The sequence below is a fragment of the Macaca nemestrina genome, chromosome 10 (assembly GCF_043159975.1).
Source record: "Macaca nemestrina isolate mMacNem1 chromosome 10, mMacNem.hap1, whole genome shotgun sequence".
Lineage (NCBI taxonomy): Eukaryota > Metazoa > Chordata > Mammalia > Primates > Cercopithecidae > Macaca > Macaca nemestrina.
In genome coordinates, this window is record NC_092134.1 from 90,461,080 (window position 1) to 90,487,053 (window position 25,974).

At 36.2% G+C, this 25,974-nt stretch overlaps 1 long non-coding RNA gene across 1 annotated transcript in view; it reads right to left on the reverse strand.

Moving 5' to 3' along the window:
• The window catches only part of LOC105470111 (uncharacterized), a 43,119-nt gene extending 17,292 nt beyond the window's left edge, over window positions 1–25,827 (reverse strand). The window contains exons 1-2 of the long non-coding RNA XR_011608565.1: window positions 25,799–25,827; window positions 17,135–17,200 (exon numbers count right to left, since the gene is read on the reverse strand). This is a non-coding gene — a long non-coding RNA (uncharacterized lncRNA). The remainder of the gene's footprint in view (window positions 1–17,134; window positions 17,201–25,798) is intronic.
• Between the last annotated feature and the right edge of the window lie 147 nt (window positions 25,828–25,974).

The window sequence follows — 25,974 nt, forward strand, 5'->3', positions numbered from 1 at the left end:
CCTTAGAGACTTACAAAGAGACTTAGACTCCCATACAATAATAATGGGAGACTTCAACACTCCACTGTCAACATTAGACAGATCAACGAGACAGAAAGTTAACAAGGATATCCAGGAATTGAACTCATCTCTGCAGCAAGGAGACCTAATAGACATCTATAGAACTCTCCACCCCAAATCAACAGAATATACATTCTTCTCAGCACCACATCATACTTACTCCAAAATCGACCATGTAATTGGACGTAAAGCACTCCTCAGCAAATGTACAAGAACAGAAATTATAACAAACTGTCTCTCAGACCACAGTGCAATCAAACTAGAACTCAGGACTAAGAAACTCACTCAAAACCACTCAACTACATGGAAACTGAACAACCTGCTCCTGAATGACTACTGGGTACATAACGAAATGAAGGCAGAAATAAAGATGTTCTTTGAAACCAATGAGAACAAAGATACAACATACCAGAATCTCTGGGATACATTTAAAGCAGTGTGTAGAGGGAAATTTATAGCACTAAATACCCATAAGAGAAAGCAGGAAAGATCTAAAATTGACACTCTAACATTGCAATTAAAAGAACTAGAGAAGCAAGAGCAAACACATTCGAAAGCTAGCAGAAGGCAAGAAATAACTAAGATCAGAGCAGAACTGAAGGAGATAGAGACACAAAAAACTCTCCAAAAAATCAATGAATCCAGGAGTTGGTTTTTTGAAAAGATCAACAAAATTGACAGACCACTAGCAAGACTAATAAAGAAGAAAAGAGAGAAGAATCAAATCGACGCAATTAAAAATGATAAAGGGGATATCACCACCGACCCCACAGAAATACAAACTACCATCAGAGAATACTATAAACACCTCTATGCAAATAAACTGGAAAATCTAGAAGAAATGGATAATTTCCTGAACACTTACACTCTTCCAAGACTAAACCAAGAAGAAGTTGAATCCCTGAATAGACCAATAGCAGGCTCTGAAATTGAGGCAATAATTAATAGCCTACCAACCAAAAAAAGTCCAGGACCAGATGGATTCACAGCTGAATTCTACCAGAGATACAAGGAGGAGTTGGTACCATTCCTTCTGAAACTATTCCAATCAATAGAAAAAGAGGGAATCCTCCCTAACTCATTTTATGAGGCCAACATCATCCTGATACCAAAGCCTGGCAGAGACACAACAAAAAAAGAGAATTTTAGACCAATATCCCTGATGAACATCGATGCAAAAATCCTCAATAAAATACTGGCAAACCGGATTCAGCAACACATCAAAAAGCTTATCCACCATGATCAAGTGGGCTTCATCCCTGGGATGCAAGGCTGGTTCAACATTTGCAAATCAATAAACATAATCCAGCATATAAACAGAACCAAAGACAAGAACCACATGATTATCTCAATAGATGCAGAAAAGGCTTTTGACAAAATTCAACAGCCCTTCATGCTAAAAACACTCAATAAATTCGCTATTGATGGAACGTACCTCAAAATAATAAGAGCTATTTATGAGAAACCCACAGCCAATATCATACTGAATGGGCAAAAACTGGAAAAAATCCCTTTGAAAACTGGCACAAGACAGGGATGCCCTCTCTCACCACTCCTATTCAACATAGTGTTGGAAGTTCTGGCTAGGGCAATTAAGCAATAGAAAGAAATCAAGGGTATTCAGTTAGGAAAAGAAGAAGTCAAACTGTCCCTCTTTGCAAATGACATGATTGTATATTTAGAAAACCCCATTGTCTCAGCCCAAAATCTCCTTAAGCTGATAAGCAACTTCAGCAACGTCTCAGGATACAAAATTAATGTGCAAAAATCACAAGCATTCTTATACAACAGTAACAGACAAACAGAGAGCCAAATCAGGAATGAACTTCCATTCACAATTGCTTCAAAGAGAATAAAATACCTAGGAATCCAACTGACAAGGGATGTAAAGGACCTCTTCAAGGAGAACTACAAACCACTGCTCAGTGAAATAAAAGAGGACACAAACAAATGGAAGAACATACCATGCTCATGGATAGGAAGAATCAATATCGTGAAAATGGCCATACTGCCCAAGGTAATTTATAGATTCAATGCCATCCCCATCAAGCTACCAATGAGTTTCTTCACAGAATTGGAAAAAACTGCTTTAAAGTTCATATGGAACCAAAAAAGAGCCCGCATCTCCAAGACAATCCTAAGTCAAAAGAACAAAGCTGGAGGCATCACGCTTCCTGACTTCAAACTATACTACAAGGCTACAGTAACCAAAACAACATGCTACTGGTACCAAAACAGAGATATAGACCAATGGAACAGAACAGAGTCCTCAGAAATAATACCACACATCTACAGCCATCTGATCTTTGACAAACCTGAGAGAAACAAGAAATGGGGAAAGGATTCCCTATTTAATAAATGGTGCTGGGAAAATTGGCTAGCCATAAGTAGAAAGCTGAAACTGGATCCTTTCCTTACTCCTTATACGAAAATTAATTCAAGATGGATTAGAGACTTCAATGTTAGACCTAATACCATAAAAACCCTAGAGGAAAACCTAGGTAGTACCATTCAGGACATAGGCATGGGCAAAGATTTCATGTCTAAAACACCAAAAGCAACAGCAGCAAAAGCCAAAATTGACAAATGGGATCTCATTAAACTAAAGAGCTTCTGCACAGCAAAAGACACTACCATCAGAGTGAACAGGCAACCTACAGAATGGGAGAAAATTTTTGCAATCTACTCATGTGACAAAGGGCTAATATCCAGAACCTACAAAGAACTCAAACAAATTTACAAGAAAAAAACAAACCCCATCAAAAAGTGGGCAAAGGATATGAACAGACATTTCTCAAAAGAAGACATTCATACAGCCAACAGACACATGAAAAAATGCTCATCATCACTGGCCATCAGAGAAATGCAAATCAAAACTACAATGAGATACCATCTCACACCAGTTAGAATGGCGATCATTAAAAAGTCAGGAAACAACAGGTGCTGGAGAGGATGTGGAGAAATAGAAACACTTTTACACTGTTGGTGGGATTGTAAACTAGTTCAACCATTATGGAAAACAGTATGGCCATTCCTCAAGGATCTAGAACTAGATGTACCATATGACCCAGCCATCCCATTACTGGGTATATACCCAAAGGATTATAAATTATGCTGCTATAAAGACACATGCACACGTATGTTTATTGCAGCACTATTCACAATAGCAAAGACTTGGAATCAACCCAAATGTCCATCAGTGACAGATTGGATTAAGAAAATGTGGCACATATACACCATGGAATACTATGCAGCCATAAAAAAGGATGAGTTTGAGTCCTTTGTAGGGACTTGGATGCAGCTGGAATCCATCATTCTCAGCAAACTATTACAAGAACAGAAAACCAAACACCGCATGTTCTCACTCATAGGTGGGAACTGAACAATGAGATCACTCGGACTCAGGAAGGGGAACATCACACACCGGGGCCTATCATGGGGAGGGGGGAGGGGGGAGGGATTGCATTGGGAGTTATACCTGATGTAAATGACGAGTTGATGGGTGCAGCACACCAACATGGCACAAGTATACATATGTAACAAACCTGCACGTTATGCACATGTACCCTACAACTTAAAGTATAATAATAATAAATAAATTTTAAAAATTAAAAAAAAAAAAAAAAAACTCTGATCTTAGGCAAAAAAAAAAAAAAAATAAGGTGGAGAGTAGAATGATGGTTACCAGAGGCTGGGAAGGACAGTGGTGAAGAAAGATTGGTTAACAAGTACAACAATACAGTTAGATAGAAAGAATATGTTCTAGGTTTTGATTGCACAGTAGAGTGACTATAGTTAAAAATAATGTATTGTGTATTTCAAAATAGAAAACAAAATTTGGAATATTCCCAACACCAAGAAATGATAAATGTTTGAGGTGATGGATATTCTACTTACCCTGATTTGTATTCTACTTATATTGTATGCTGGTGTAAAAATATTATAGGTATCCCATAAACACATACAGTTATTATGTATCAATTTAAAAATTGAAAATATATTTATATAGAGTATGAATATATATAAGGAGTTTTCAAAATAAATTTTTTAAGTTATTCTTTTGGGAACTAAAGATTACAACTGTTGTTTCATCTAGCTCCAATCACTTCAATATTATAAATTTACCTTTTGCTATAATAAAACCTTTGTGAGAAACTTCAGCTTTTAATTTTAAAATATGCGTCTAAGCATTTCCACACCTCTGGAGGGCTGTGCCACTGCTGTAGACACAACAGCCCCCTGGAAAGGTGTGACTAGGAACACAGCTTCCCAGTGAATCAGACACCCAGGCAGCTTCATCTCCTACTGTCTACCACCAATCAATATATTGTCATTACTTCAAGGGAAAAATAAATGTCATATGGCCACGTATATTTAAAATTGATTTTCAATATATGATTTCATATATTCCTTATCTTCCCCAAGAAAGGAATAATCTAAATTCCATAAGTAAAGAATTTCAATTGACTCTGGAAAATAAAAATGAGTCCCTGTTTCTCCAAGCTTACAATAATGATGCCATATTTTTTTGAATGGCTAGATCATGCTGTCAACTAAGAGTTTACCTCCCAGAAAGGCTTTGCTGTGTTTGACTGAATACCACACATGATGGTTTGTATGGACATGTTGCTCATCATTGCACGTCTCATGCCAATAATCTGTTCTTGGCTATCTAATCGAAAAGTAAACTAAAAGTTTCCAAACACGTTTCTTAGACTACTGCATCCATGCATTGACCCTATTCAAAACAGTGTGCCAATTCAAAAAACAATGGCTCACTAAAGTTCTATCATCTTTTCCCCCCTCAAAATCCAATTATTGCTGAACTATTTCATTGCCTACTGCTATCAAAAAGAAAATACAACACAAGCACAATAAAAACAACATTAAGACATATTTTTAGGTAGTTACTGGCTTCTGGTTCTTGGCTAGCATATTATGACAAATATAAATTATTATTAACTTAAAACTGGTATTTCACCTTATGGTGTTGCATCTGTGTTTAGCCAAAAAATGCCAGATGGCATCGAGAAACCAATTGCTCACTATGCAAGAACAATGGCATATACATTACACATAAGCCGACAAAGCTCCAGCAGTTATCAAGGAGCCAAAAACTCCTTTAGCCACCTTTGTCAGGCTTTTTCAGTTAATGAATTACAGAACCCTTTGAGTATTCTCTGGGGATTCCTCTCTAAGGATAATCATACTCCCTTAATTATGTAGCCATAGATGAACTCTTTTGCCACTCATCTCCAAGCTTAGAAGACTATAAGCTTTTGGTTCTTGGCTTCAGATCATGTTATCCCTCTGCCTTCATATGGTAGAAGATCATCTCTTCACATCATTTCATGCTGATTAAATGACCGCTGGAACAGCTACCCAAGGAATTCAAGCACATTACAATATTTCAATTTGATTTTTCTGTTCATAATTGATTCTATTTCATGAGGAGTTACACTGTTATTATAGAAGGTAAGTTTTATATTAGCTGGGAAATATTCAGATAACACATTAGAAACACTTTGCATTGAAACAGATTAAAAATTAAATCTGGTAACATAGAATAGATTCTACTATTAAGAATAATGTAGATATGTGCAGCCTATGCCACACCCAGACCCTGAATAAAGAAATATTGACCAACCACTTTGATTTTCCCTGGATTGTTCCAAAGGAACATTTTTTATTCTTAGAGACCTTCCAACGTTCATTGGAAATCTAACAGCAGCAATGACCACAGGTTCATACAAATTACTTACAACACATGGATTGTCAGATAACACTATTTTTTAACAATAGGTTTTCGTTTACTTAAATTGAGCTTAAAGAATTCTTCAAAGATTTCTGGTTGTGCTGGTGCTATAAACTTATGCTTTAAAATCTCACCATCCCAATCCACATATATAACAATGATAAATAAAATATTAAATGCCAAACCAAAGAGATATAGTTGTACTTTAAACTCACTGTGAACCAGAAACAGAACAGAAACAACCTGGATAGAGGCTTAAGCCATGGACTGCTGGACCCTAGGAAGTTGAATTCCTACGGAGTGACAAGGGCAAAAAATCACCATATGCAGGTTGGGATCCTGGATCCAAGTTCATGGTAGGAAACCTGGGACTGGTCTAGGAGTTTTCCACCCTTGAAAAGAGATAGGAGAAAGCTGTGACTGCTGGTTGTGCCTGTGGCTTTTGAAAGCTGCTGGGGAGGTCAGAAGCTGCCAAACAAGCAGCACCTGCTGATCCAGCAGCTGCCTCTGCAATGTCCCGAGGGTCGCCACGGATAGAAAGCCCACCAGTGGGCACAGGGGTAGATTTTGGAGGAAGGGGTTGGCAAGTAATTTCTACCCAGGAGAAAACTGAAAGTAAATCTTCCATGTACATACAGAAACCTTAACATTAAAGAGAAGCAATAAAATCAATAAAACAAAGTTACATTCACTGGACAAAATGCAAATAACATAGCATCTTAAAATGACTTGAAGGTCTGTCACTAAGCCTTAAGCAGGAAAAGAAAGGAAAATATCCATAAGAAATTATAAAGTACTGGCAGATAGCTATAAATTAAGGTCAAATGAAAATGATAAACACCAGTTAGTAATCTTTCAAATAAAAAATACAGCCATTGCATTAAAGAGCTCAATAAATAGAATAATTCTAGATCTAATCATAAGAAATTAGATAATACCTAAAATTCAACCAAAATGAAGCACAGACAGGTAACAAGATAAAAACTCAGAAACTCAGAAAGTTGGAGAAATGGTGTTTAGATGGAAAGCCTCTAGTATAGTTCTAATAAAATTTCGGAAGTAGAGAATAAAGGAAATTGTGAAGAAGAAACTATCCAAGAGATCATGGTTAAGAATTTGCAGAATTGGGAAACACACATACACACGCAAGTTATCAGACTGAAATAGTATCTTGAGAGCAGAATAGACTGAATAAGATCTATACTCAGATATATCACTTTGAAATTGCAGAAATCAAACACAAAAAAGTATTTTGAAAGCTACCAGAGAGAAAAGACAGGTGGCCTCTAAAGGGTTGACAACTGGACTGATAGCAGATTTCTCATCAGTCAGAATATATCTCAAAAAGTAGTCTGAAGCCAAGTTCCTAATCCCAAAAGCATTGAGCAAAAAGTATTGGGGCCCAGGCACATTTCCAGGAGAGCCAGGCACCATGGGTAGTAGTTGAAAGGACAGAAGATTTGAGGTGGTCAAGGAGCCTGGAGTCATGGCTAAACTGAAGAGTAGGCAGATAAGCAGATTTTCTTCAATTAATTCCTCCCACTGCGAACACTGGTGCTCCATAAATGATTAAAGAGAATGCTGGAAGTTCATTTCCAGAGCAGCATTTCCTAAACCTGTTCCATGACACATTGACAAGTGAATAAAACTCTCTGTTAAATAAACAAAAAAGTTCCATTGTCAAATATGTTTGGAAACTGCTGCATGAAACAAAATTTATGCACAACAAAACAAAATCCTCACAACACATTTTCCCAGACCGTTTGCTAAATCAATATGCTGTGTAAATCTTCAGGAAGGATGTTTAGATTGCAGGGTTTTCAAACCATTTTGAACATAGACAGATATTTCCTTAGAAGGGCTAAGGAGATAATCCACAGATCATGCTTTGGAAGGAAAGCGTCTCTAGATCTATCTAGCCTTAATATTTTCCTCTCTATTTTCTGACAGGTCTCTGGAGACACAAAGTAAAGTAAGCAAAAAATTATTCTCCAGTCACTATAAAACCCACCACAAACTACCCACCCTGATGATTACAGGTCGTTTAGTTAAAGTGGAGCCTTACATATGCCAGATTGCCCTGCCATTCAACCACACTTTTGTCCATGCTGCCTTCCAGTTAGCCCTCTTTACCTTCAGCGATTCTGGGAGAAGTTGCTTTTGCAGTTATAAAGGACACTTGTTAGAGGTCTGGTCATTCTTTACCTATTTTATTGCTTCAGGAACCTGCTGAAAATGTAACTTAGAGCAATCCTAGACTCATGGATTAAGCTGCACACAACCAGGTTCTTTAATAACACTATTTACCATTAATATACAGAGTCCACAAATGATGGGTAATAACTCTGATCCTCTGGTTTGGGGCTTAAGAGATGCTTCCCTTAAGTAAACAATTAAAGCCTTCTTGTAAAGAGTACTGCTGAAAGGAACAGAGCTTTGCATTTGTTATAATCTTAATGGAAAGTAGTGTTTTATATAATGGCACATGTTATATATATGGAGAAAAATATGCTTGATCAGGGTTTCATTCTATAAGCTAGACAGCTCATAAGCTCTAGGACCCTTCCGGGTCCTAGAATGATGACTGCAAATTCCAGGTAGCTACAACAGTCCAAACATCCCCATGTAAGAAATTTTGCAGGAATCTTTTAATAAAAGACTTTATGTAGAAATAAAAAAGATTACACAACAATTATTGAAACCATAATAAAAGGTAAATCTATGTTCACCTTGCTATGTAAATAACAATAATAACATCTAACATTTACATGGTGCTTACAATGGCATAGGTGTCTAAGCACTTTTGATACCGGAGCCTATGATACAGAGAGGGTGGCCTTAAAGTTGGGACACACAGACAATGGACACTATATTATAAATTGTTTCCAGATCTTGCATTACAGTGTATGACATGTCCAATGTGCTGTGCAAAATTGCAATGAACACGCTGCATTAATTCAGCATTCCTATCAATCTCTGTACATGCCTCTGTGATGTGTTGCCTCAGATGATTTATATTTCTGCTTTTCCACTAAATAACTATGTGCTTTTAGGAAACCCCAGGAGAACTAAATCAGGGGTTCAAAATGTAAAAAAATAGACTATGATAGTATAGTAGCATCTGCTTCTGGATTTTATAGCTATTGTGTATTATCTCCATTTTAAAGATGAGGAAACTGAGGCTCAGAGAAGTTAAGTAACTTGCACAAGGTCATAGATCTAGAAGTGGTGAAGGGATGATTTAAATCAAAGCCATTCTCTGCTAGAGTCCATGCTCTCATTAGAAGAATAAATGAAAAAAAAAACCTATAAATACTTATATAGTAGGTTTGTGATATAAAGTTGTAGTCACTTTGCTGGTCCAGTGCAATTTTTTTGTCTTCTATTTTCCCAATCACATACCTATTTATTTGTGTTCTACCCTGTTGTATAACAGGAGAGTCACTGCTTTGTATCAAGGCCCTTATTTCTTATTGCAAATTTTTCAGACTTTATCAATGCCACTCCTAAGGTTATTCATACTGCAAGATGACTGCTGCAAGTTACTCGTGCAACAGGAATGGCCTTTCTTGCTAACTTCTGTGTCCTGCGACCTTCATTATCTCTGTCTCTCTGTCAGCCATGGTTGTGTGCTTTGCAAGCTGCTACAACAATATTCAATTAATTTTGTATGGAAAGAATAACTTCCAATTGTGTCGACACTGACCAATGACCACGTAAATGTGTGTATAGCATTATACTTCCTTTTAGACACTGTTACATGGCCACAGTGGTTACTATATCTTAGATTTACTGTTCACTTCATGTCTAGTGTCATGTAGACCATTCAACTTATTATATTCATGGATATATACACATACATTTTTGGCAAGTGGAAAGAATGACAAAGGATCACATGTTAGCATGACTTCCTGATTCTATTTTTATTTTCTTAAATGGCAAATCTCTGAATGATCTCTCTCTTAAGAATGATGCCTGAGACCTAAAATAAGTTTTGACGACCCATAGCCTTCAGGATGAAAAGTCAATTTGTTAGGAATCTGCTCTTTAATATGAGAGATTTCTAGTGGGTCCATGCACAATAAGGAGATGATTAAAATTAGCTATTAAATTATTAGTGGTGGACAGTTTTCACAGAAAGATGTCTTAAGGTATTTAGAACCTAAAGGAAATATGAACTGATACAAAGGAGAAAGGAAAGAAACAAGACAGGAAGGAAGTGAGGAAGAGAGGGAAGATAAAAATTGAAGATTTAGAGGTGAATTGATAAATGTCCTTCTATAAATTGGGTGTTTAGGGGGCAGAGGAGAGGGAGTACCTGGCTTCAACAGAGCACACACGGTTAGAATAACAGAAATTGGTAATATTATTTTGAATACATCAATATTTTTCATTGGTTTATGAAATTTAATAGCTTTGTCCAGAGGAAATCCACCACTTTGAATAAGAAGAAATAACGGGGCTGGGTCACCTCTGCCAGGGACACGATAGACACATTCCTAATGATCAGGAATGAGTTACAAAAATAGCTAGATCTGGAACTGAAGGAGAGGGAGTAGGTATTCTCCAAAGAAGGTAACTGTGCATGCCCAGGTAACCTGTTCCCATAGCTTATTCTTGGATGACAGAGAATCTTAACGGGCTTGAATCCATAATAGTTAATGCCATTTCAACCAACATATTTGAACTTTTGAGTGTAATAATTGAACATTTTGAAGCCAATCATTTTTTCAATTCCTAGGGAAAATGAAAATGCACTCTATTATAGAGCAAAAAGCCACACAAGACCATTCTGTATGTTTCTGAATAAGAAAACTTTTGAGTCTAAAGCATTGGTCTAGTGTCTAAAAAAAAATTTACCTGGAAAGTTTAAAGCAGCTTAAACCCACCTTTTTTTTTTTTTTTCCTACGGTGATAGATTGGAGGATCCTATGAAAAAATACGGAATATTAGAGCTGTAAGGAGCAGCATAACATTTAGGAAATGAGCATATTGCCTCTAAGCACTTATTGTGCTATACCACGTGGCTAATAAAAGAATGGAAAATAATTTAAAACAGAAATCATAACAGTAGTATACTAACTGCCCTTCTGGTTATTGTCATTCTTCTTCTTGCTGCTGTTACTTTTAATTTACATCTGTTCCCCATGTGGTATATGATGTTATATGTTACTTATAATTTTTGCTGTACAGACATTCACATACGGGCTCTGTCTTATTTGATCATACTTTTCATTAAAATGCTTGAGAGAACAATGTCCTCTTGATTTAAACAAAAAATGCTTTGGTTTTACTCATGTGATGTTAAATAAGTCAATTAAGATGTTCTTATTGACTGATTTGCTTTGCTTAATCTATGCTGAAAATCAGAACAGAGCACTAACTGACTATTCAAAATCCTTAGCTTGATGCTGATGATATTCAATTAATATTAGGTCATTCGTATTTTCCAAGAGTACTTCAGAAGTAGAAAATAATTTATTTGAATCTCCCAATCCCCCATCACACGTAAATTAATGGTTTTCTTAATCTTTCACATGATAAATGGAACAATTACATTAAGAGATACACAACCATTCTGTGCAGTCTCTACCACATCACAGTTTCCATTTTAGGAATGGCGATCATGGAGATGTGTCTGTTTTATTTATGCAGTGCCTCAGATAGCACCATATGCTTGTGGATTCTTAATACATGCTATTTGATGATTGATTTATACACTCCATTTACAAGGTGTTAATGTAAAAGATGGCCAAACTCAGTCTCATGTCTCCCTTAATAGTTTTTACATTTTTCCAGTAATGTATTTTGTAAACAACGCTAAATACTACTTCTAGTTCATCAACAGCTCTTTACGATTAGTTGATATTCTAAGACAACAGAATGTACATGAAATGTACAAATAAATACATTCTGTGTTAGACAATGTACAGATGGTTTTAAATTTTTATGATGAATATATGGACTGCATATTTTTGTAGAATGATTTATTGCAACTAGTCTTGGAGAGCTATTCGGAGATACAGAATAGTGTAACTAAAATTTAATAGAACTTTAAAAAGTAAAAAACTGAAGTAGAAACATTTCATTTCATCAGCACAGCAAAAACTTTGGGACTTTTGTCTAGCACATAATTTCAATGTTCAGCTCATGCACTAGAAATAATCATATATTTTTGGTAACAGAAAAAAATGGAGAGGCCCCATGACAATCAATTGCTGTGTAAACAATTATTTGAAAATGGAACATTTATAAAGCAAATTGGAGTGACATTCAAGGCTTGGCAACGTGGAAGACTAAAAATCACATGAACTTTTGAGTTCATCACACTTATAAACCTAGCTCCATCTCCGATGTTCATATTTGCCATCTATAAAATGCAAAAATTATTACTTACTTCAAAGGGTTAATATATAAAATGAATTCAATTATGTTTATTACACATGAATAGTGAGATTTCAATAGGTTAAGTGAGATATAAATAGGGCTTTAGTAATGGCAGCACTTGTCATTATCATCTTGATTATGTCTGTTTTCTCTCTTAGATATGTGAAACCATAGAGGAAGGCATGAGGAAAGGATAATGCAGGAAGTTAAATCCCAGGGTAACCAATTTGGAATTTTATTTAAAAGTCAGTAAGAGAATATTAAAAATGTTTGAGGTAGAAAAATCAACCTGATTTTTCAACTTAGCTTTACAATAGTAATTCCCATAAGAACCAGAGGGGTGATTGTTAAAAATGCAGATATGGGGACCTTAGCATGAGAAGTAATGATGAATCAGGTCTGATAGGAGATCCAGATGATTCCTATCATGACATGAAGTCCTAGGGGCGCACTTCATGACATGTCACTTTAGAGAAATTAGTCTAAATGCAATATGAAAGGGTGTTTTAGAAGGGGAGAAACTGAGCACAAGGCGATCACTTAGATATCTGCTACTCAAAATGTGGTTGGTCAACAGCAGCATAGAGGGGACCTGAATGCTCAGTAGAAATACAGAATCTTGAGTCAAACACAAAACCTACTGAATTGGAATCTGCCTTTTAACAAAATGCACAGCTTATTCATTAATATACTAAAGTATGAGATGACTGACCTAAAAAAATGGGTAGTACAGATGGAAGCTAATAAAAGCCTGGAATTGGGCAGTGGTGGAGGGAGAAAAAGGAAGAATGAAAAGATAGAGGATTAAAAGAGAGAGTTTATACTAGTTGACTAGCTACCAACCCAGAAATTCAGGTCAACAAGGCCCCACTCTCCATAAGTCCAGCGGGCCAGGCTCTGTTCATCATTATAGGTTGTTTTCCATAACACCTCTGGGATGCACCCGTGCTTCCTGGGCAGGAACTGGTAGATTTGTAAGAAGGAGTAAATGCTTGCCTTGGATTCTCCCTCTGCTGACCCTGAATGGAGCAGACATGGAGTATAGGTTCTCTCCCTAGCAGTCTTAGGAGCAAATTTCAGAACAGCTGCAAAGCAGGCTGACACACTTTCAAATAACCATCTGGCCTCACTTCCCACCCTGATGTGGCATAAACATGGAGATGACGACAGAGGGGGTGTAATCATCAGATTAATGTCAGGAAAGAAGGACTGGAGAATTGAGGATAAATAAGAATTTGGCTAAATTTGGTATGTCGTGTTGGGTCCTTTTAAAAATGCCTTCTGGACACAATAGCTTGCAGAGGGTGACAAAGGTACCCCCCTCTTTTCCTTTGAATCCTTGAGCAATTATCATTTTCCAAATTGAAGAAAGTTGCCCAAGTGCTGGAGGTGCCAGGATATTGTTTCTATGACAATGAAATACATTACTGCCCACTGCGTTGAGCCTAGAAGTTTGTAGCTGCACAGCTGCCTCACTAATTATGTTCCTAATGTGACAGAGGGAAAAGTACACTGTAATTTTGATATACAGTAGTTTCGTGAATATAGCATTAGTGCAGAACTTCAGGGGTGCCTGTATAAGCCAGAGAATGAGGCTGCATTAAATATCCAATAACTATCAAGCTAGCAGAGGTGTTCTATTAGCTGAATGGCAGAGCGTGCAATTTAGAAGCTGGAGACTCTGAGTTTTCTCTCAGCAGCAATGTCTAAACATAATTAATCAGTTGCTTCTCACAGTAAGTGACACTAATTAGTTGCACTCTAATTGCCATGTATGGAGTAATGTTACTCCATTCTAAGTGCTCTGTAGAGTAGCGACATGAGATCCTTAATACATTATCACAGATTTCCATGTAATTAAAGTTCTTTCCAATGGTGTGAAAGGAAAATATTGTAGGCTATTTCACCAGGAATCAATAAATAACTGATAGTGCCACTGTTAGGAAATAGAGTGATTGAACTCCTTCCTTATCATTAGCATTATGTGGTTAGAACTGTGTATATTGTGTGTATATTGGAAGTGCCAAACCTTGGAATTAAATAATATGTCCTTTGCTAGCTATGTTCTTGCTAGAAGGCTTTCTCTCCCAAAGGAAATTATTCTTAGTTGTTCTGAATTTTATTAAATTTCTGGAATCAGACAGAGAATTGACTTGATCTGACAAATAAAGAAAAGGGAAATATTAACTTCCAATCTGACTTCACTTTAGTTTTTTGCTTTTGTCTGGTTTTATTCTTTATCCTGTATGTCATATTTTCCTCCCTGGTAAAAGATTAGCTTATGCTCTTATATATTTGACATTTTTTTTTATTCTAAAGTACTTGAGTTGTTTGAGCTTCTTTTTAGAGGCGCCTTCCAAGCATTTGTGATTCTAGAAAACTGTTCTTTAAAAATGATTTTAAACTATTGTGGAAAAGAGAAAATGTTCTTGGGCTCTTATTCAGTTTAAATTCTATAAGATAAAGAAAACCATAGGAAATCGAAAGAAAGAAATGTGACAGAGCTGATATAATAGCCAAGAAAAATAAGCCTCTCTTTATAAATGCATTAGACTATTACAAATGAGAGTAGGAATTCCAAATTGTATAACCTTAACTCACCATTTCTTCTTTTCTGACTTCCTTAGTCATATGTATTTTAATTATTCTGATTTTGTATGGATTCTACTTTTCCTTTCTTTGGAATTATTATTTTTTCATTATATGATTCATGTTGAGGAGATCTTTGTTTCTCCTGGGAGCACATTTATCCTTTAGTGACTGTTTTGACTCTGGTGTTTAGCAGCTTTTTCTTTAAAGATAATTCTCTCTGTCTCTTTCTGTATTTGCTAAGTCATTTTGGAGGTTTTTACAACTTTTCTTCACTGCTGAGGTTTACATTATGCAAAACTTTAAGTTTCCTCCACAAAAACATATGCCAAGATCAATCACATACACTGTAGACTTAAGACACATTTCTCCTCCTCCTAGGCATCAGCTATAATGTTGATGTCATTTAAAAATATGTCACACAATTTATGTTGTAATGGGGCATGGGAGTGGTGATGGTGATGGCAGGATAAGAGGATGGTGAGAAAAGAGGGCATTTTTCTAGGTGAAGCCATTAGCATGAGCACACACAATACTGGCAGTGATTACAAAAGGGCACAAAATGAGCTTTGCTGTAAATATATTCAATTAATAATAGAAATATGAACAGCTGGAAACAGATGCCTGAAGACACAAAAGCATGAGACATATTCGAAAACAGTATTACATATTTAAAAAGGAAATACTTAAAGTTAATTTTGGTTTATAAATGTTAATTAATAATAAGACTATGAACAGCTGGAAACTTTATTTGTCTTTCCCCCCTGTATTTTCAATGATTTTTTTCTCTTTTAAAAAGATTTTCAAAAATTAAATTTGCAAGGTTTTCAGTCATCTGTGTTTCTAATGAAGAGAAGTAAAACAAAAGTGCCCAATAAACAAACTTTTACAAACCTCAGGAAATCCTTATAGGGAAATATCCTTATATTAGGCCATATTTGTTTTACCTCTCTTCATACAGGGATAGAAACTAGGCAGAATTGTGAGTCTTGGGCAGGATTGAGAAGTTTTACGATAGACTTTATAGTATGTGTTTATGATTGAACCATGTACATGTATTAACTATTCAAAAAATAGATGAAAAATTCATTGATATTATACAATATGCAATGCAAAGGAGAGAATGTGTTAAGGAAAGAAAGTTTTAATTCAGTTGTAAATAATAATAACAGCAAGACTCTTTGGATGAGTCAAAGTGGTTTCCTGAAGGAGCTTGCCTGGGACTTTGTTAGTGCTAGAATCTTCTTGACCATGTTTTCCCCATCTTGGTGGAGTGGCTGTTAGAGCCCAGAAAGGAGATGGAGGATGTGAACGAAGCCAGGCCATCCTAGGTGGAGAAAGAAGTGTCCCAGGATTGAGGCCTCTAAAAGTAAGAGTCTCTGCTCCACAAAATAGAAAGCAGAGCTGTTTTGTGTGTTTGTTTTGTTTTACTAAGCTCTGTGATACCTCTTAGAAACTTCTAAACCAGTTAGTTTAGGATGGAACTAGATGAAACTGATTCATTTACAATGATGGTGACCCCTGTATTTATTTTCATGCTCAAAGCCCAGTTAAATCTGGGTCACCAGTTACTAACGTGATCTGTGGCGGCACACAGGAGAGAACAAATTAATCACAGACCTTAATAGGTCTCAGGATCAGAAAAAGTCCAGAAGCAAAGTCTGAAGCTTCTCAAAGAGATTTTCATTTTCTTTGTGCAATGAAGATTTCTTTACCAGGAAGGCAGAGATGATTCAGTTGGGGCAATCTGCTTATTTCTATTTGACCAAACAAGGAGAGTGTGTATGTGAGGGGGTCTTGTTTTCCTTTTTCTTTCAAATGCTCTTCATTTGCTCCCTTCCATGAAACTTGCATCCAAATCCTGGTGTTGTATCCTTCTTGGAAAGTGATCTCATCTTATGAGTCACTTTTGCAACTACTTGATTTGGACATGGTTTTCTTATTGCAGATGTGTGGGAATCCCTCAAGTTTTCCAGCCATAATCTCCTCAAAGGAGAGCAATGTTATCACCCCAACCCCAAAAGTGTGGAATAATAATTTATATGTACATGCATATCTTCAGGGCATATTATTGGCTCTCGATAAAAGGCAAATAGTGATGATAAGCCTTGAAGTTTGCCTTTCAAAGATAGCAGACAGCAAACTACGTGAGCCATTTTGCAAACAGACTCAAAAGATGAAGTTCTGAACTTTCATTTCCTGTCTGTGGGGTTTCTTTGAAGTGGGAGTTAACCCTGACATGAAACAGCTCCAGAAACTGAGCTATGCCCAGTTGTTTTTGGCCTGATAATTTGACCCTCAGTGATGACTCCCACACATAACTGGGTGTCTTCAATGACTCACTCTTCTCCTCTTAGAAATAGGTCTCCAGACATTTGTGCATTTCCCAGTCTCTGTGTTACAGCATCTCTGGAAGAACAAAAGAATAGCTTACTTTAACAAATGAAATCAAATGAATTGTCTGCTCCCTCTCTAAATCAAGCCTTTTTTTTTTTTTTTTTCAACAGAACCTTCCCTACCTTCTTTGTTCTTGTTTGTAGTAGAGCTCTTCTAATTAAAAATCTTATATTAAATGAAATAAATAACTCATCTCCTGGGTGGCAAAAAAATGAAGGAAGATTTTGCCTGAGTAACCTAGGAAGAGTAATTCAAAGCTGTTTTTCATTTTTATTGAGGGAAGAATAAGAAAAAAATGATTTTGTTTGTGAAAACCATGGAATTTGGTAAAATGCATTTAACATGAAGACTGAAATCTGTTTTTACGCAGCCTCATTGAGAACTGAGGTACTGGGGTGGGGATGGAGTGCTGATTTGAAAAGAATCCCAAAACTGCCTTTTTAAAATTTTGCCACAAACACTAGTCTCTAAAAATTCTAATTGTCTCCCGCTTGAAAAAGACCAACCTTCAAAAGTATAACATGATCTTTAGAGAGGACTTATGTTGTGTAAATTATTTTAAATTAGGGTCAAAGTGATTTCGTCCTGGAGAACTAAATGACTCCTTTTTGAAATCAATTTTTATTTTCTTCTGCCATTATCAAAGAGTGAATTTTTAATATAAAAAAGTCAATAAATGTAAAGCTTATATATTAAAGTTATATTTCTACTATGTGCACCAGGAGCTCCATCTTCCCATTTCAGTTTAAAATGCCTAAAACAGATATATTATTTTTAAAATGTCCATAGTTTTCCTTTTTTTTTTTTTTAACAACCATGCTGACTCTATGGAACTTTTCTTTTTTTATGTGTATGCTTTATTCTATTTGGCATCAGATAAGAAAATATTACTTACATTTTTATAAGTAAAGAAATTCAGTTTCTCAAGACACAGTTTCTATATAATCAAATAAATAAAGTCTAGTGGTCCTATAAAATCTCTACAAATGCTCCAATTCTACAGTGTTCTGTGCCTTTGGCCACTGAGCCTGCATAAATATTTAAAGGATTCTTCTCCCAGATGGAATATTGGATTTAATGTGGCAGTTGTTATTTTGCTATATGCTTATTAATATATAATCTTTGAATGCACACACTTTTTCTCTCATCAATTGATATGTTTTATGTTTGTTTCCCCAATAAGATGATAGATCCCTGAGGTCAAAAGGCCATTGCTTATACTTCTTTCTCTTAGAGAATGTGATATAATGTTGAATAGTAGAAATTGAATAAATACAAAATCAGAATACCTCATGCTCAATCCCTGATTCTGCCCCTTGCTACTATTCAGGTTCTTTGAGTATTCCTTTAAAATAAGAGTGCATATCTATCTCACAGGGTTGATGAGACCTGTGTGTAATGGCTTTGTGAACTTTAAAGTTCTATACAAATATTTGGTTGACCCTCAAAGGGTGAGTACTGGTCAGCCAGATGAAAGCTTTGGAGATGGAGAGGAGAGAAAGCCAGGCAGCACATGAAAGAGAGGGAAGGGGACCAACTTTGGTTCACAGTCCTTAGTGTTTTCTAGGCAGTTCCTTCAGAGCTAAGTCATTCTCTGATGTTCATGCTGCTCCTCTGGCCTCAGCTTGAAATAACATCTCTTTGTCTCCATGGGCCAATGCCACTGGCAGGTTACTGTCGGTCAGTCTCCTCAGTAAGTTTTCAGGCTCAATGCTTTGCAACCATGCATGACTCCTTCTTGACTCTTCTCCATCCTCATGCATAAGCAGTGCTGTTGCTCATTGCTCATTTGAAAATTGTTCACAGCCATTCCTTCCTTTCTTTTCTCATAGTCGCCATCTGAGTCCCAGCTCTTGTTCCTTTGTATAGAGAATGGGAGAGACTCCAGAGGACCAGAGATAGGCAGGTGTCCTCCAGATAAGTAGAAAGGTTCAGAAACAATAGTTTGGTGACTTTATTTTATTGCAATTCTGCCCCATAGTTTTTAGCATTTATTATTTGAAAATTAGTCAGTCACCACTTAAAAGGAGATATGATCTCATTTACTTCCTAACATTACAGGGCCGGCCGTGTGTGAAATGCTGTGGGTACCATGTGTGAACTCAGCATTTGGCAGGAGTCATTCTCTCAAACCACATGACTTGAACATCTACTGTGTGTTTGGGGGATATAGAGATATAAATACAGTACATTCTTCATGCTTAATACGCTCATAGTCTAATGAAAGAGGCAGCTACATAATGTGTAATATGGCACAGATGAATATAATGTAATAAGAACAGTTAAGAATGGGCAGGTGATGTTGCAGGTTCCCAGGAGAGGAACAGCTTACACTGCTGGGGCCAAGAGATCAGGGAAGACTTTCTGGTAAAGAGGATGCCTAAAGAGAGTATAAGTTTATCAGAGGATTGATGTTGATGGGGAGAGGGTATTCCAGCCAGAGGAGAGGGCATGAGCAAAACGCAAGGAGACAGGACGCGTTCTGGTGTATGCATATGAACTACAAGCAATTTCGTGTTCCTGGATTGCACAGCTCCCACACGGTATGACAGGTTTGGGGGACAGGAAAGAACTTACTTCTTTCATAATGTTCTGAAATCAAGATGGGAAGACATATGGTGACAAGTGAGGAAAATAGAATGGATTAGTAACTGTAGGAAACCTCTGTCCAAAGATGGAGAGGCAAATATGAAATATGAAACAGGATAGATTTTAGCTCTATAAATTTGTACATTAAATCAACAATGATTTACTAAGCACCTAACATGTACTAGACCTGCAATTAAAATGGTTTTGAAGAAAGAATCCTTGCCCTCAAGGATTTTGCTGTCTGATGAGAAGCCTGCTCAATATAGTTTTGGCAGTGATTTAAATTGAACTATTGAATGCAGTAAAGTAGAACTGGAAGAAGTAATTTCTATGACGGAGCAGACCCAGCATTCTCCCAATGCCCTGATGGTTTGCACTGAAAGGGTGACTCCAACCAGGTACTTAATAATAGCATGTATTGGCCATTTCCAACCAATGGAGTACTGATTTTGATATGGAGGGTGATCTTTCCACCAAAATATTAGGGCCTAGAGAACGCCTCTATTCTTATGAAAGATACACACAAAACACAATTATACAGCATTCGGAGAGGAAGTGAATGCTAGAACTACATGGTACAATGGGAGAAAGAAACCAGGCTTGGGTAACATAACACACACAGCATAAGAATGGTGACCATTTTATCTGAGCTAGAAAATGTGACATGATTTCTAGTTTAGCGTGGCAGATTGAAACTATTTATTTTAGTCCCTGGGGAAACCCTGTTAAATAATAATCAAGTGATAAACCAGGGAGACAGAAACAGTAGTACCTTCAAGAACCATTTGCTATTTAAATTATATCCACGATATTTAAATGAAAGCTAACTTACAAACACGCATATAAGAATATGGCCAGATACATTATATTCTTTCTTCCCTCATTTCTTACCTTTCTGCACGCAGTAGAATTTCTTTCAAAAGCTTCATTAGTAAATGATAGGTTGGATATACAAGCCAGATAAGCTTGTTTTTCTCCCATTTTCATTACTAAAATTTAATGATTAATATTTAATATTAATTAAATATATATTATCATTTAACCATGAAAATGTTTCAAATTCCTCCAATATTTACATCTCCCTACATATAGATATACATAAATATATCTGTGTATGTTTACACATTTTAATATATTTAGCATGAGTGCATTTTATTTTGATTGATATGATGTGAGCAAGGCACTGGAATCCGATATATAACACAGCCCTTGGGTTATTTCTGTGTAGGTGGTCTGTATTACTGAATGGGAGAAATACTGCTTAGGAATTACACCCTAAAGGTGAACTTGTTCCAAGATGAGTCAATAGCCACAATTTTTTGTTATCTATTTGTTTATTCATGTACTGTTGCAGCATAAGTAATATATAAAATGCACAAACCTTAAATTTACAGGTTGATCAGTTTTGGTAACTATATAGCCCCACAAAACTACCAGTAAATAAAAACACAGGCTATTTTATATCACCCAAGAAAATTCCAGCATGTTCCTTTGCAGTCACTGCATTGCACAACTGCCACTACCACTTTCTGATTTTATCAGCAAAGATTAATTTTGCCTACTCTTGGGCATAATGTAAATGAAATCATAGTTTGTATTCTTTTTTGTCTAGCATCTTAATGGTTTTGAGATTCATCCATGTCATGGCAAGTAGCATTTTTATTTTGTTTCCAAAATTTTCTAGTTATTTGTTTTTAAAAATCATTTTTCATGTTTACACTCTACTTAGCTCCCACTTATGAGTGAGAACATGTGGTATTTGCCTTTCTGTGTCTGGCTTGTTTCACTTAAGATAATGGCCTCCAGTTCCATCCATGTTGTTGCAAAAGACATGATTTCATTCTTTCTTATTGCTAAATAGTATTTCATGGTGTATGTATATATAAAGGGGTTATACACACAGATACACACACACACGATGGAATACTATTATAAACACAATTCTTTATGCACTCATCTATTGATGGACAGTTAGGTTGATTTCATCTCTTTGCTATTGTGAATAGTGCTGCTATAAACATACTAGTGGAGGTATCTTTTTGGTGGAATGATTTATTTTTCTTTGGGTATATACCCAGTAGTGGGATTGCTGTATTGAATGGTAGTTTTCTCTTTTCCTACTTTCACAATACATTTTGGTATATATTGTGACTTGTTGAATGGCCTAACATGTGGTCTATCTTGGTGAATGTTCTGTGCTCTTGAAAAGAACTGTATTCTGTGGTTACTGCATGTAGTACTCTGTAAAAGTCAATTAGTCATGTTAGTTAATAGTGTTGTTCCAATATGCTATATCCATATTTATTGTCTATCTGTTCTATCAATTTTTGAAACTGAGTGTCAAAACCCTCTCCTATGATTATGGTTTCACATGTATCTTCCTTTATTTTTGTTATTTTTAAATCAAATATTTGATCTCTTCTTAGGTGCACACATATTTAAAATTGTTAGAGAACAATTGGAGAAAACATTCTTAAGGGAATTAACTTTCTATAATCATGAAGTGTTTCCATTTAAGAAGTAATCAAATATAATATCTGATAATACATCTTGATTTGAATTTCATTTTGTCAGATATAAATGTAGCTATACATATACATAATATGTATATATATGATATAGCTATATATATCTTATGTTTTTTGTTTGCACAGTATGTCACTTCCCATCATTTTATTTTCATCATGTCTAAGTCTACCTAATTAAAGTGCACTACTTTTAGACAGTATATGGTTGAGTTAGGCTTTTCATATGCAGTCTAATTTCTGTCTTTTAAATGGATGGTGGGGGTTGTTTTATGTAATGTAATTATTGCTATGATTGAGTTTAAGACTAGCAATTTTGTTATTTGTTTCTATTTGTCTCTTCTTTATTTTTCTGCTTTACTGTTGATCAATTAAACATGTTTCATTCCATTTTATCTTCTCTATTGACTTTCTAGCTATATCTCTTTGTATTTTTTACCAGTATTTTAGATATTAAATATGCATGTATGTCACAGTTTACCTTCTAAGAATATCCCGTTTTTTGAACAATGTAAGAATTTTACAATGGTATAATTTCATTTACCTCCACCTCTGGACCTTTGTTCTATTTGGTTATTTATTCTACATCTACTATGTTATCAACCTAAAAATATATTCTTTTTTCTTAAAAGAGTTAATAGTTTTAAAAAGCAATTAACTGCACACACACACACATATAATGTAGATAATAAAAATGATCTTTTATATTTAGCCACATATTTATACTTTACAATGCTCTTCATTCCTTCCTGCAGATCCACTCATCCATCTGCTATCATTCACCTACTGCCTAAAGCCTTTATTTTAGTGTAGGACTGCTAGAGACAGACTCAGCTTACTTTTTACTGGGTATAGAATTGTAAGTTAACAGATTTTTGTTAAGCAATTTAAAAATTTTATTCTGTTGTTGTCTGGCCTTCATTGTATTTAACGAAAAACTAGCCACAATTCTTATTCTTATTCCCCTAAATGTAATGTATTTTTCTTCTCTGGATGCTTTTAAGATTTTTCTCCTTGCCTATCATTATCAGAAGTATGAGGAGTGTCTAAATGTGATTTTGCTTGTATTTTTACTGTTTTGAATTTGGCTGAGCTTTATGAATCTCCAGGTTGATTTGTTTCAATTTTGGAAATTCTTAAGACTTTTCTCTTCAAATATTCTAAACCATCCATTCTCTTCTTTCCTTCTTGGTCACCAATTATACAAGGTTAGACAACTTGATATGGACCCAGAAAACTCAGATGAAAATTTCAAGTTGTTTTCCCTATTTTTTTCTCTTTTAGTTTTAATTTAAAACATTTCCATTGACCCATTTTAAGTTTACTAATCAATTTTTTTTTTTTTTTTTTTTTTTTGCTGTGTCCAGTCTCTGCTAAGCACATTCAGTGAATTCTTCGATTCCAGTATTGTACTTTTTCAGTGCTAGAATTTCCATTTGGCTATCTTCCATTGGCTATCTATAGATTCCATTTTTTTCTGGTGAAATTCTCAGTGTGTTTCCACATGTTGCCTATCTTTTCTAGTAGACCTTTTCACATATTCATTGTAGTTATGTTAAAGCTCCTATCTGTTCACTGCAACATCTGGGTCAACTGTGGTTTATGTCTGTTGAATGTTTTTTCCATTGGGTAACATTGTCCTGCTTTATGTCTCATAATTTTTCATTGTATCCCAGACCTCGTGTGAAAACGTACTCTGGACACTGAAGTGCATACTATTTATTGCTAGAAAATAGTATTCCTTCCATTATCAGGCTGTGATGGTGAGAGGTTGAGACAACTTAATCATTAATTCAGTTGGTCTGGGTTTTGTTATGGCTTTAATTAGATTCAGATTATCTCCGGGTTTAAAAGTCTTAAAGATGAGATCTGCAGGTCTTGAGATCTGTGCACCAGCAAGACTCTAAAGACCTCTCTATACTTTACAGCCTAGCGATCATCATTCTTTTTATTTTTATTTGTTTATTTATTTATTTATTTTGATACAGGGTCTCACTCTGTTGCCCAGGCTGGAGTGCAGTGACACCATGTTGGCTCACTGCAACTTCCACCTCCCAGGCTCAAGTGACTCTCCCATCTCAGCCTCCCAGGTAGCTGGGACTACAGGCATGTGCCACCATCCCTGGCTAGTTTTTGTGTCTTTTGGGGTAGAGGCAGGGTTTCACCATGTTGCCCAGGCTAGTCTCAAATTTCTGAGCTCAAGCTCAGGCCAATGCCTCGGCCTCCCAAAGTGCTGGGATTGCAGGCGTGAGCCACTGTGCTCAACCCTAGCTATCATCATTCTTACCTGCAAGATATCTCTTTCTGCTTTATAATCCAGCAGATAGCTTTGCAGTTTCTAGGAAGCTTTCTTTGCACCTCTGCCCTCCCGTCGTCCACTTACTTTCTGCACTTCAAGAGATCTCCCTATATCTATCTGCTCTTTGCTGTGTTCTATCTGGTGAAGGCCTGGTGCCCTCTGGGCATGAAGATGGGATCTATCGCAGTTTTCCTGCCCTGATCTTGTCTTCACTGGGCCACTACCATGTACTTAGTGAAGCCTTTTGTACCCCTGAGAGATCTGTCTTGGCTTTCCTGCCCTACCCTCATCCTTTGATGGGCTACTGGGAAACAATCTGTAAAAGCTCTGAGTGTTTTGGGAGAGTCGTCCTGTAAGCTCTGCTGCCCTGATCCCAGCCCTTTTCAGACTACTCTCTGTCACTTGATGAAGGGTTCATGCACCTTGGAGGTTATTTTCTCAGTCCTTTTCCCTTGCCCCCAGCCTTTGATATGCTGCCGTCGTGCACTATGTGAAGGCACCACAGGAAAATATTGAAAGATGAGTGCGAATTCACTCTGTGATTCTTGCACCTTGGGATTCCAGTACATCATGTCAATACATATATGACCATGAAAACTTTGTTTAAAATTTTCCTGATTTCTTTTTCTCTCAATCTGTGACAGGTTTGGTCCTTGCACTATCAAACCATTGAAATATCTCTTCTCTCCTACAAAGAACCCATTCCTCTCTCAGCTCTCTGATAAGTTTCACAAAATTATGGTAATATTACTTATCTGACTTGTTTTTGTTAGGGCAGGGATAATGGTCTCTTGTGACTTTCCACATCTTAATTGAAATTGAAAGTTAGCAGCATAAGTTTAAGCTGGTCTATGAGGTATGGCTTGAAGTACAGTTGGAATCCTGAAGCAACTGCCTGGAGATATTTCCAAGTTGTTTATGTGGGACTGTATATAGTTTCAGCTACTATGATAGGTAAACTGTCCCTCAATATGCCATCATTTCAAATTATCCCACATAATGACATCATATGGATTTTATGAATGCTCATAACTACATGGGAAAATTGGGTAATTTCAGAAGTTAATGTAAGGACTTCACAAAGAACTTAGCCCTAGAGACAAGGCAAATATCAGGCCCATGAAGGTGGGTCAACTCACAAGGACCAGAATTCTCCTCGCTCCACCATCTATTTTCTAGGTACAAGAACTAGAATACCATTGTCTTCTTGTCCACTCTGCTGTAGCAAGATGTATCCCTGAAATCAAGCCAACGGTTTATGGGGCAAAGTTCAGATTCTAACCTTTAAGAAGGTCTGACAGGACAGAATAGATCTTTGGGCAGCAACCTGAAGATATCTTGGCTTTAATTTCTTCATCTGTAAAATGGAAATA